The sequence below is a fragment of the Octodon degus genome, unplaced genomic scaffold, assembly GCF_000260255.1.
Source record: "Octodon degus isolate 3935 unplaced genomic scaffold, OctDeg1.0 scaffold00135, whole genome shotgun sequence".
Lineage (NCBI taxonomy): Eukaryota > Metazoa > Chordata > Mammalia > Rodentia > Octodontidae > Octodon > Octodon degus.
In genome coordinates this window covers 7,490,930-7,504,061 of record NW_004524711.1, presented here as the reverse complement: position 1 = coordinate 7,504,061, position 13,132 = coordinate 7,490,930, and the positions used below count along the sequence as shown (strand labels likewise).

General features: G+C 42.5%; 1 protein-coding gene across 1 annotated transcript in view; it reads right to left on the bottom strand.

Annotated features, from left to right (window-relative positions):
* The window catches only part of March4 (membrane associated ring-CH-type finger 4), a 115,133-nt gene that overhangs the window by 100,951 nt on the left and 1,050 nt on the right, over positions 1-13,132 (bottom strand). The window lies entirely within an intron of this gene.

Genomic DNA, 13,132 nt, shown 5'->3' with positions numbered 1-13,132 from the left:
AAAGAAAAAGAAAAAGAAACTGCTCCTTGTTCAAATTTTTAAACTTTTAATTTTGAAATAATTTCAAATTTATATTTTAAAATCCATAAAAATGGCACAGAATTCCCCTGTGCCCTTCACCTAGCTTGCCCCAATGTTAACATTTTTGATAATCATAATACAGTGACCAACACCAGTAATTTAACATGAAGATAACATCATTAACTAATCTACTATTCAATCAACTGACCTACCAACTAATTTTATTCCAAATTTTATTAATGTTCTCTCTACTATCCTTTATCTTACCCAGAATCCAAGTCAGATAACAAACATATTGCCAGATCTCCTTAGACTCCTTCAATCTAAAATAGTTTGTCCATGTTTAATGATCTGGACAGTTATTTCATCTAATGTCCTTTAACTTAGATCTTATTCATAGTCTCAATTGTCTTAGTTTCTGCTCGGTTCCTTATAATTTCTTCCTTTGCATGGGCTTTGGGCTTGATTTGCTCTTCTTTTTCTAGAAGCTTGAAGTGTAGCATTAGGTTGTTTTTTTGTGCTTGTTCTGTTTTCCAGATATGAGAATTCACTGCTATAAATTTCCCTCTTAGGACTGCTTTCATTGTGTCCCACAGATTCCAGTATGTTGTATTTGCACTTTTTTTTTTACTGTATATATTGTTTAATTTCTTCTTTAGTTTCATCTGTGACCCATTGGCTGTTCAGGAGGGTGTTATTTAATTTCCAAGTGTTTATGGAGATTTTGTAATTTCTTTTGCCATTAATTTCCAATTTCATTGCACTATAGTTGGATAATATGTGCTAGATAATTTCATTTCTTTTGTATTTACTTAACCATGCTTTTTGGGCTAGTATATGGTTCTTTTCTTTTTTGGGGTAAGGTTGGCTAGAGGTTTATCAATTTTATTTATTCTTTCAATAATGACTATCTGACTCATTAATTCTTTGTATCGATTTCTTAGAACTTAGACTTTCTTAAATGTTCAAAAACTTTCAGAAATCCTCAAATGACTATAATTATACTTTGATTATCCATTGATTGAGCACATACTTATTGAAAAGAGACACCAAGAGGACGTTCTTGATTTCTGTTCATCATAATGACTCTCCTCTACTTTTGAAAAAAAGTTTTGTATAGCTGTGAGAGAATTTTTTCTGCAGTTGAAGTGCACTTCAACTTTCATTAACTGAGTAGCAGAGAAGCCCCCAAAGCCAGGCAGCAACACAACCAAAATCAGCATCTCCTTCACATCTCAGTTCCATGGGTTTGACTCTTCCATCTGGAACCTGCTGTTCTCAGATCACTGAGGTAGGGAGACAGGGAGATGCAAAAGGCCCTAGGTGACACCTGTAACTTCCCTGATGGTCACATCATCCTGTGCCATCCCAGTAACTCCTCTCTCCTCCTCCAGGGCACAAGGCATGGCTTGAGTATATTTAATTTCTCCCACTCTTATGCCCAAAACCATACACAGATGGGAAACCAGAAATTCTCAAAGTATGAAGGAGACAATACAGAGTGGCAAGTTCAGGAGACACTGAGAGTGAATGTTACCTGCTCATGGTGCACATGCCTCTAATCCATGTACTCCGGGAGGCCAAGGCAGAAGGAATGCAAGTTTGAGCCCAGTCTGGGCAATTTAGCAAACCTTGTCAACTGGGGATATAGCTTAGTGCCACCAAATAATCATCATAATCATAATCATAATCATAATAAAAGGAAAAAGACAGAATGTGTGTTTCTGCTTGCATCCCACACTGAGCTAACAAGTTTGTATGTTATGTCACTCAAGCCTCACAGTGACCTCTGGGACAAGATGCTATGCTCATTTTTATTCTATAGAGGAAGAAATCATAATTCTGACTCTGTAAGTGACTCATGCAAGGCCACACATCTATCCAGCAACATTAAGATTTGAAATTTTAGGGGTCGAGGAGATGACTCAGTGGAATAAGTGCTTCCCTGGCAAGCGCAAGGGCATGAGTTCAAATCCCGGTTCCGCCAAAAAATTAAAAAAAAAAATTAAAAATTAAAAAAAAAATGAAATCTTAGTTCTGAAGGCCCCTGATTTAGCTCCTCAGCCTTTTGGTTTTAGATCCACTGTGAAAGCCTCACATTGTTCTGCACCACATTAATTTTACCCAAGAACATTTTTGACCATTTTTATTGTTCTTCTATGTGTACCAGTCTTCACTTGATTTTTCAAACTCTTTCCCCGATTTGGTCTTCAGAGCTCAGTTTTAAAGGCATTCATTTTAAGGAGACTACTGTCAGCCACAGGAGAAGTTGGTTTTCCACCGGCCCCAGGTACTGCTTCCCCAGATGTAGCACTGATGAGGACAGCAGAGCTAGAAGAGCCTTGGGTGTTCCTGAGCACAAGCTCCTTCTTTTACAAAGGAGCTTACAACAACAGGAACTACTAATACCTATTGCTTTCTGAAGGTCAGGTGGTGCCCTCAGTGCTTGCCCAGTGACTCACCCAACTAGCGTAGGAGGGCGCTGCTAGAACTCACCCACCCCGGAACTCCTGTCCCTACCGGAACCCCAGGAGGATTGCGTGTGCTGTCCTTGCTGCAGTTTGGCATGTCCAGCCAGTGATAGGCAAGAGTTGTGTCATTCTGAGTGGAAGCACTTCAGTGCTGAAACTTGGCAAGTTATGAGGAGGTTTTACCCTCTGTTGGTCGGCACTGGGGCTCCTGCACTTCCCCAGAGAAGTGCCTCATTTGAGTTTACTGAGATACGCTCTGAACATAATTCAAAAGTGGAATGTGTTGTTTCATTAGGAGAATTAGTATGAACTAGGTAGCAGAGAAACCCCCAAACCTCAATGTCTTGATATAATCAAAGTTGGTATCTCCTTCACATCAGAACTGTCCAGGATGGTCTGACTTCCGTCTGGCAGCCATTCCGTCTAGAACTCGCTACTCTCAGATCACTGAGATACAAAAGTGAAAGACACAAGCAATGTCCTTTCCTGCCTCTCTTCCTTGTCTGTCTGAAAACCTAGGGTCTAGTGGACACATTTGTCCTCCATGATTGGCTGTTGTTTAGTAAATGCTATTTCTGGAATAATCCCTACCTTGCAATTGCCAAAACCAGCAGCTTCACATGTAGATTCCAGGACACAACTGCAGCCATGACCTGGAAACTCTGATTTTATCCCCTTCCTCGTCTACTTTTTGGGGTCCACAAATGTTTCAGAATTATTTTAAGCTGCACTATTTCATTTTTTGGCCAAACCGGGAACTGAACTCAGGCTCTTGCACTTGCCAGGCAAGCGCTTATTCTACTGAGCCATCTCCCTAGCTATTCAGGTCAGCATTACTTAAACTTCAGTCATTTATATTTTTTGATATATCCCACCCATACTATTATGTTATTCAAACTTGATGATTGTCTCTAAATGTCTCACAATTTTTTACTTCAATAAATTTATTCTCAAAGAGATTTCTCTCACTGCCATAAATGAAAAAGACTATCATCACTTGCCATAAAAAGAATGATCACACTATGGGATTACCATGCAAGACAGTATTATTCCAGGCTAAAAAGAAATGTTCTTTCAAGGCACAAGAAAACAAAACAAAAACACTACAATGACGCAGAGGAAACCCAAATGCATATGGCTTAGTGGAAAAGCCAGTGTGAAAATGCTGCTCATTGTGAAAAGGTGACTCTAAGTATGTGACATTAGATGACATCCTGGAAAGGGCAAACTTAATGGCCTGGAATTCAGGGTAAAGCAGTGGGGTGAACACATGTTGGAGCAGAGGATTTTTAGGGTCAGGAAACCATATAGAATATGATGCTATAATGGTGGGTGTGACTCATTATGCAGTTGTTGAAACCTTTGGAGAGGGTACAAAGCCAAGAATATACCCTAATATAAACTACAGACTCTGGGTAATAATGAGGGGTCAGTGCCGTTAACCTGTTATAACAGTGGCAGATGAAGGTGGTGGAGAGGCAGGGAGTACATAGGAACTCACTGTGCTTTCGTTCTATTTTACTGTGATCAAAACTGCTCTAGAGGATAAAATCTTTCACAACATAGTAGGCACACAGAAGTATAAACAAAACAAGACCACCAAGTTCTAGCTAGATGCCAGAGTATGGCCAAGGGCTCTGTGTCTGATGCCTTTCCCTTTGTTTACAAAGGAGACTGACAACATTAGCCAGGTGTTAAAGACATTAGTGCTACAATTAGTTTTTTTTTCCTCCTGTTCATAATCAGAAGGCAAAAAAGAAAACTGCAAAGGAGCAACTTTCTCACAGGCAGATCAATGTGATTTAACAGGGGGTCTGTCCAGAGGGTCTCTGTCCCATTCCAGGTTGTCCAAAATACAATTCTAGGGATGACCCTGAATGTAAGCACCTTGCTGTCACATACTGCACCAACACTTCCTCTGGCACTTCTACATGCTGCTCTGCATGCTTGATCTGCTCATGGCCTCTGGGGACTCAGAGTCCACAAAAGTGTCTTTCTGCGCAGTTACTGCCAAGCAGAGAACTTAATAAAGATCTCTCGGGGACCTGGTGATGATGGAGATGGATGAAGACAACCAGATTAGGAATGGGGACCCAGAGAAGGAGGACAGAGTTCGCTCCAGTCAGAAGGCCTACTGAACAGACACTGGCTCTCAACATATATTCTTGATGGTCAAACACCAAAAAGTTAGGGATTTTTTGAGTGTCTGATTTTTAAGAAGGGTAGTAGGAAAATCAGGCACATGACCTGAGGGATCCAGTCTAGGTCCCTGCAACACTCTCGTGGACAGGGATAAATATCACTCCCGTTTCATGAACAATTGCTCTATTTAGATCTTTAAGGCATCATGGTAACTCCATACAAGTGTTCAAACTCGGTTTATGCTCCTGCTTTATAAACAGTATGATGTAGATTCAGAGAAGTCACATAAGTGGCCCAAGATCACCTAACTGGGAAGGGCTCAGCACATAGGTGGAATGAATGTCCTTGGAATTTCAAAGCCTGTGTTTCTCCTATCATTTTATCAAAGAGAAAAAGTCTGCTCCTGGTCAAGTGATCTCAAGCCACAACAGTGATCACTACAGTGACTGGGTCAGAAATCAGAAAAGGAAGTTAGATGATCTATATGAGGGCTTACCCATATCTCTCTTGTTTGGGATTTTAATTGGGGGGGGAGTATTTCACAAGTGAATGCCTGCCCCCCCACCTTCTACCTTGCATGTACCAGGAATCAAAGACAACACTATTAATTTGGAATGAACATATACTCAGAGGGAGTGGGAGAGGATCAACAAATACTAAGCCAAACTATAGGCAGAGCACTGTGCTTGCCACTAGGGTAGCTTCAAAAAGGGTCTTTGGGTGTTGAGTCTCCTCAACCACATCCCATCTTTCCCACAAAGGAGGAAAATAATTTAACTAGTCTTCCTTAAAATGTCTGTGAACAGGGCCTGTGTCCACTTAAGGGGTGAGAGGTTGTTCCTTGGAATACAACACCAAACAGAACCCCTATTTGCAATTCCCCCCTTTTTTCCCCCTTTTGTGACAATTTGCATCTACCTAGAGCTCAGGTTTTGCTATTTTGTCATGAGGTGGCCTCCCCTGTATGCACCAAACTTTAGCTTTTAAAATATACAAAGGGTAGCATCGAATGTGTACTATATGTAATATACATACACAAGCCTAGCTTGCATATAATACATCTCAGGAGGGGGATGGTGTGCAACTCAGGCCATACAGAACTTGCTTGCCAGCTCCCTTACATCCGGGCTTGCTTCCAACTTGGCATCATTCCCAGCAAACAAGAAGCAGCTTGCTCATTCCCACACTCCTCTGAGTATCTCCTCTCCCTGGGACCTGTTCCCCCTTCTTCACTCCCAGGCCACAGCTGGGCTCCTCAACATACTCGCACGGAGCAAAGGAGTGGCTAGAGACTCCTGATAGCTCTCCTTTCTTTTCCCATGGTCTTTAGAAATCTGTATTGTACAGCCTCCTGCCCTACCAGCCTTGTTAAGTAACTCTCCATATGAGGGGCTCAAAGAGAAGGCACATCCTATAAATTAGCCAAGCCAATCCAAGCTGATGCAGGCTGGCAAGTGAAGGATTACTCTGAAAGGAACACTGGATGGAGGATCAGCAGATGATGACTTGAGAACTGCTCTACAACTGTCAAGGCACCAGATGTCTCCCCTCCACCCATCCCTGGTTCAATCTGTGAACACAAGACATATGTATACAATGCTTTATTTGTGTACATACATGAGTGTGTGTGTGTGTGTGTGTGTGTGTGTATAAATAATGGACAGGTAAACCCATGCAATAGCCCAGATTTTATGGTGAGATTTGAACATCCTTATACCATGTCTTAATAAACAATCTGAGCATTAGTAAAAAACTTGAATGAAGAAAGGTCCATAGGCTTCCAGTTTAAGTAGGACCAGGTCTGGCAGAAGTAGGAACTAAAAGGCAACCATGTAAACCTGAGAAGCTCCCTTTCTTCTAGGATGGTTCTGTATTTGTAAGTCTGTGGTGTCTGCCTTTGGCCCTGAAGGACTTGTGGGCCTCTCATGCTGTGTGCATGGTAAGGTTCACCACTGCAGCAATCACGTGGCCTCCCCAAAACTTGCATTTCTGGTCTGGTGAGATGGCTCAGTGGTCTAAAGCACCTGCTTAGAATAAGCTTAGCAAAGCACAGGGACCGCGGTTCAATCCCCCAGCACCACATGCCAGCCAGCCCCGCCCCCCTGGTGGGCTGAACTGGCCACACATATACACACACAATAAATAAATAAACAAATAAATTCTAAAAAAAAAAAAAAAACTTGCATTTCTATAAACACCAGAGAGACTATTCCTTGAAATCTTTGCTGAAGACATATTTCTAAACACTATACAATATGTTCACTGGGATGGGATTGCCTGACGTGAGATGAACCACTGAATTCAAGAGGAATTTTTTTCTGCTCGGATCAAAAATCTCTCAGGAAGCCTGGTGTGGTGGTGCACAACTATAATCCCAGCACTCAGGAGGCTGAGGCAGGAGGATTATTGCAAGTTCAAGACCAGCCTGGGCCACAAAGTGAGCTCAAGGCCAGGCTGAACTTCATAGCAAGACCTTGTCTCAAAAAAAAGCACTTCCCTGGCAAGTGCAAGGGTCTGAGTTCAATCCCCAGTTAAAAAAAAAAAAAAAAAAAAAAAAAATCCCAACAAACAATCTCACTTATGAACTCCAACTCTGAAGCCCAGAAGGGGTCATTGGACCTAGTCACCCAGGACTCCCCTTGTAAGATAGTCTATACTATCATGGGGCAACTTTGGTAGAAAACTATTTCTAACATCAAAACCCAAGTTGATTTCCAAGAGTCTTTTACTGGCCAAGGCTCCTTCTGCAGACTACATAATCAGTACTGGACATCTGTGAATATTTTTTGCCTAAATTTTTCTTCCTTTCTCCATGTCTGCAGAACTGCCCCTTTGATGAACATATATTTCAGCAATTATGTCTAGATACCACTCTTGATCTTAGCCAAAAGGTCAAGAAGCGATCAGCAACTATTTCTAGAGCACAAAGAAGGTGCCAGGCACTGGGTTGTGAGTTGATGACTCACGACAATGAATACACCCACAGGTCACTTCCACAGGGACCTTATGGGCCCTCTGTATTTCCTCCCTTGGGCCCAGGCAAGAGATCTATGGTTTTATAGCACTCCACTCTGACCTCTTCCCCACCTCTCCACCAGCAGTGAGGACTACAGGGTCAAAGAACTGCACTTCTCATCTGAAGCATGCATGCTCTAATTACTTGGGACTCCAAAATTCCTTCCAGAACAGCCATAAATATGTTCCCAAGACCTGAACAGGTTCACAAACTGTGCCATCCTGGTTCAGGGGCATGGGGCAAGGTCCCACTATTCAAAGGATGTTATGACAGAGTTTGGACAAGCCAGCTAGAATATCCACATATATGTGAACAAATTCCTTCAGGCAGGATGGAGTCAGAAGCAGAGAAAAAAAAATCAGATTGGTCAATGAACCAAGGGTGAGACACCCCTAGTTTGACTAAAATTGCAAAAAATCTAGAAGTTGTGTATTCAAGCCAGACTTTCAGGTTGCTATGAAGGTTTATTTGTAAGGACGGGAGGATGGACTGTTTTGTATGTAAGAGTTTGTTAGCTGGACCTTTTACTTGTAATTTTATAACCTATGGCATGAGATTTTGCAGTTATAATCTTGATGTAGGGCTCAGATGTTAGGTGTCAATCTGTTGTTTGTGGAGACAGAAATTTGTGAAAGAAACAAAAGAAATGTAAAATTAAGCCACAGTGCTCACCAGAATAAGTACACCACATAAGTCTCTGAAAATGCTCTATTTGATCTCCACTTCCAGGTTCTCATATTTTGGGAGCTCCAGGTTCTCCTGAACTCTGAAAACCCTTAGTCTACTCCCCAACAATCCAACACAGAATAAAACATACTTTTATAGCAGTACTGAGAACTGAGGCCAGGGACTTTGCAATGAGCTCTATGTCCAATATCACCCCACACCCCATTTTTGGAGGCAGGGTCTTGCTAAGTTACAAAGTTGCCCAGCTGGATTCCAATTTTAAGTCCTCCTACCTCAGCCTCCCAGAGTGCTGGGGTTACATGCATGCTATAGACTCATTTCCTGCTCTCCTTAGGTCCCTTCCACCCACTCCTGACTGTCCCAGTGGGTGGGTTACATCCTGGACCCACCTCCAGGCAGTCCGCAAATGCCCAGCCCGTGAGGTGGTTTTCCCTCCTTGTGAACGTACCCACGTGTCTCACATCTCTCTTGCTCCTAACATCTACCTTGCAGCCTAAATCTATTTCTACTCACTTGGCCTTCAGCAGCACAGAGAAGCCTCCCTTGACTAATTGGGGAAAAAGTAGCACATTCTACCCTTGTCTTTCTGAATAGGCACCCCACCCACCAGCCCCTTTTAAACATGCCTCTCTTTGCCGTACCAGTATTACTGTAATTCACTCTGGCTCGACGTCTGCATGTTCTTCATCTCTGCCAGCCTCTGTGATGTCTGGGTTAGACTGAGACATCCTAGAGGGCAGGGCCACATCTACTGTCTGTCTCTAGCCCCTGCTCAGCAGAGCAGCAGGAATAGGTGGGCGCTTAATAAAGACTTTGGTAGTTGAAACAGGTGAACAGCACTCTGTGTCCAAAGCATTTTAAGTGCAAAAGGAGCCCTCCTGTCCCCAACCAGCCCTCCTGCCAGCCCATGAGCTGGGGCACTTTTTCAATAAAGTAAGGGGAGCACTGTCTTGCATCTGAGAGAATAATGACAATAACAAGCACTGTGAAAGCTCTGCTCTTGTAGTCCTGACTGATTTGATGCTCAAAATCATCTTCTAAAATAAGGACTATCATTATTTCACAAATAAGGCATCTGAAACCCGGAGAGCCCAGCTGTGGTGGTGCATGCTTGCAATCCCAGCATCCAGGAGGTTGAGGCAGGAAAATCACCATGAATTTGAAGCCAGCCTGGGCTGCATAGCAAGCGCAAGCCTACCTGAATGAAATAGTGAGACCCTGTCTCAAAAAAAAAGTGAGGCACAGTTTGGCTACATGACTCATCTAGCTCTCCAGCCAGGGCTGTCTAGTTTTGGAGACCTCAGCTTGCCCAAGATGACACACTGTCCCTCAACATGGACTGGTGCAGCTTCAGCCACAAGTGGAGAGTAAAGGTGTGCCAGGAGCTTGTCCCTGCACTTGCATGGCTCTTCTACCCTTGTCCTACATAAACCAATGACTGAGAGCAGGAGGGTAGCTCCCCAGGAACTTTCCAGCCAGGGGCCAAGTGGGTTCTCCAAGCATTTGTTTATAGCCCCGCTTCACTCCCCTCTTGTCTTCCTTGCTGTTTTTCAGATATGCAAAGCGTGTTCACATTCAGGCTTTTTAGCTTAGTGTTTCATCCTCCTGGACTGCTCTTTATCAGATCTATGCAGGTCTGGGTCCTTCTGATTGTTTAGGTACTAGCTCAGAGGGAAAATTCTGAGAATGCTTTTTCTGATCATTCTGTCTAATATATAATATATCTGACTGTATCTTCACCACGCCCTCCCATTCACTTAGCTTTAACTCACTCTCCTGGGGTTTTTTTTTTTGGCTTCAACTCAACCTTCTCATGGTATTCCACGCTAACCCAAATTACCTTACTTTTCACCAATTTACTTGTTACATTTTTGTGCCTCCACTAGACTTCCAGCTTCCAGACAGCAGAGATGTCATCTGTTTTGTTCACTCCTGGATATCTAGTGCCCGAAACAGAATATGGCACATTGTGTGTTCCCAGCAAGTGTTTGTTAAATAAACCATTGATGAATGAATGAATGAATGAATGAATGAATGAATGAATGAATGAAATATCCTTTGTTGATCTGGGCAAAGGTGGAACTTGCTGGGTCCTCCTGCTGACTTTTACCACCGCAGTTTGCAGGAAGAGATCAACTCTATTTTTGGTAGTCTTTTAACTCTGGGACAGTTGCAAATAACTAGAGTGATGGGTGAGAGGTTTCTAATCCTTTGTTTAGGCAAGGAGAAACCAAGCCATTCAGCTACTGTGACTGAAGGCTACTCTCACTTCAGGGAAACAGCTCTTTCCCTGAATGAAAACTGAAAGACAGGAATCTCAGCCTGCCCCTTTTCCCTTCTTCTTCTTTTCCCTCTCTTTTTCTTTCCCCATCTCCATGTCATTTCCTTCTCTAGAGCTCCCCCATCTCTCTCTCTCTCTCTCTCTCTCTCTCTCTCTCTCTCTCTCTCTCTTTTTTTTTTTGACTTCTCTTCCTAATTGAAATGCCATGAAGAAAAGCAAGAAGAAAGCAGGAAACTATGTTCCTTGCATCCAGCTGTAGCACTCATGTTACTCTTATTACCATGATAACACAATGCCATCGAAACATTGGGCTCCTGACAGAGTAAACCCCCTGAACATAAAAAGTACATGTAGGAAGTGGTTGATTTGATCCAGTCTTAATGTAGACGTGGCTCTTATGCCCCCACATAATAACAGAATTTATTCCTTCCTTGGTGATAGTGCTTTTATTCAATGTTTTATTTATGACACATAGTAAAAATAATGAACCAGAATGGAAAGCTCTAAACTTTGACCAGGCTATGTATCTATCTTTTTTTTTTTTTTTTTTTTGGTATCTATCACAGGAGGGCATTTCACAATATTTCTAGTGACTCTTCTTTTTTCTTTCATTAATAAAACACAGTTTTTCCCTGATTAAAATATTTGTTCAGTGTATATTAATCATGTCCAACGTATCTTCAAACTTGTTATCTTCTGGTTTCACCCATAAGAAAAGGAGCAGAACAGAAGCGTAGAGCTCTTTAAGGAAATTCACACAGCAGGTAAAATATTATTCCAGGACACAGTCCAAATCCTGCCAGAAGCCACACTCCCAGCAGCCCTTGGGACAAGTACACCTGACCCAGTCCACAGAGAAGAAGAAATAGCTTGTGATGCTGTATTACTCTTTCTTTTGGAAAAGATGAGACTCCTGACTGAAGCAAGATCCTGACCCAAAGTGCCCCAAAGTAAGACTCAATGTTTCTGGGAGCCAAAGCAACCCTACTCTGTAGTTCTGTCAGAGGCTCTACTGGAAGTGGGGAGAAGAAAGGCACTCAGCAGGTAACCTGAACTCTATCATCTATAAGGAGTTTTCAACTCTTGGCAATATTCCATTTGGTGCTTTAGGTAAGCCTAGTCACAAGGAGGAGGAGCCAATTCCTTAATACCTCAGACAGATTTATTCACACTGAAATCCATCCCACTGCCCCTCATAATGCTCAGGAAGCTGCCCCAGGCATCACCAGAACCTGACATGTTTGTCTTCAGAGCAGAGAGAAAAGAAGGAGTGAAATATCAGCTAAGCCTACATCTTACAAGCAAGCAGCCTTCAAGAACCTGAGAGTCAGGAGCACCAGCACTGTATCCTAACACGCAGTCGTTTGTTCAAAGTGCACCCAGAAGTGTTCCCTGCACTGAAGGAGACTACTGAAGAAGTGAGCTAATTTGAGTGCATAGCCCTGCCCATGCTGGAATCAAATAGTCCTTTTCCTGTATCACCAACAAGATTGGATTTCCAAGTGAGCCTTTTCTGTCTGGGAGGGAAAGTCTGTGCATCTTGATAAATGCACACAGCTAGCCAGTATCACAGACTGCAAGTTGTAAATGGAATAAGTGAGATATCTGAATGGAGAAAGTAGGAAGAAGCCAGCAGACTTGAGAAAACTCGGCTCCATGAGCTATTTGGCATTCCCCATCCTGGGTGGACAAAGTTTAAGGGTCACTCTGATTTGATGTACTTTAGGCCTGAGAAGGAGACTAATGTGGAAAATGTCATTACCTTCCCCTACTTCCTTCTCTATGTACCTTAAATCCACTCTTACCCAGACTTCATGACCTGCTTTCAACATAAAAAAAAAAAAAACTAGAGGCTATTAGGAAGTTTTTTAGCAAACTGAAGTAGCTTCAGAGTGAAAAACAGGTTACTTGTATTCAAACAGTAAGTGCAAGAAAAGAGGACAAGATCTTGGCATTTTCAGACAGGGAAAAGGTTGGAATGTGGGGTTGAAGATGGGCTGTGGGGATGCTACCAGTAAGAAATCAGCTAAGATGATATTTTAAAAACAATAGAGAAGGAAGTAGGGGAAGGTAATTACATTTTCCACACTAGTTCCATCTCAGGCCTAAAGTACATCAAATTAGAGTGACCCTTGAAAACAAGCATGACTATAACATGAGATCTCTTCATTTCATCACTTCTGGATCATTTATTCTGAGGATGCTTCTAGAATTTTTTTGGATGGAATTAAAGACATTAACACCAGGAAGAAAATGCAAAAACTAGAACACAACTGAGCCACCAAGCTCCATCGGGTCCAGACACCAATTGGGAAAACTTTACAAGCAACAGCCGTGAGGACCTCTCAGATCTTACAGTTCTGACTTTGGGTGGTGGTGCGTGCCTGCCATTCCAGCATTGTGGCAGGCTGAGGCAGGAGGAGCACAAGTTTAAACCCATCCTAATCAGGAGAGAAAGAGAGAGAGAGAGAGAGAGAGAGAGAGAGAGAGAGAGAGAGAGAGGAGAGAGAGAGA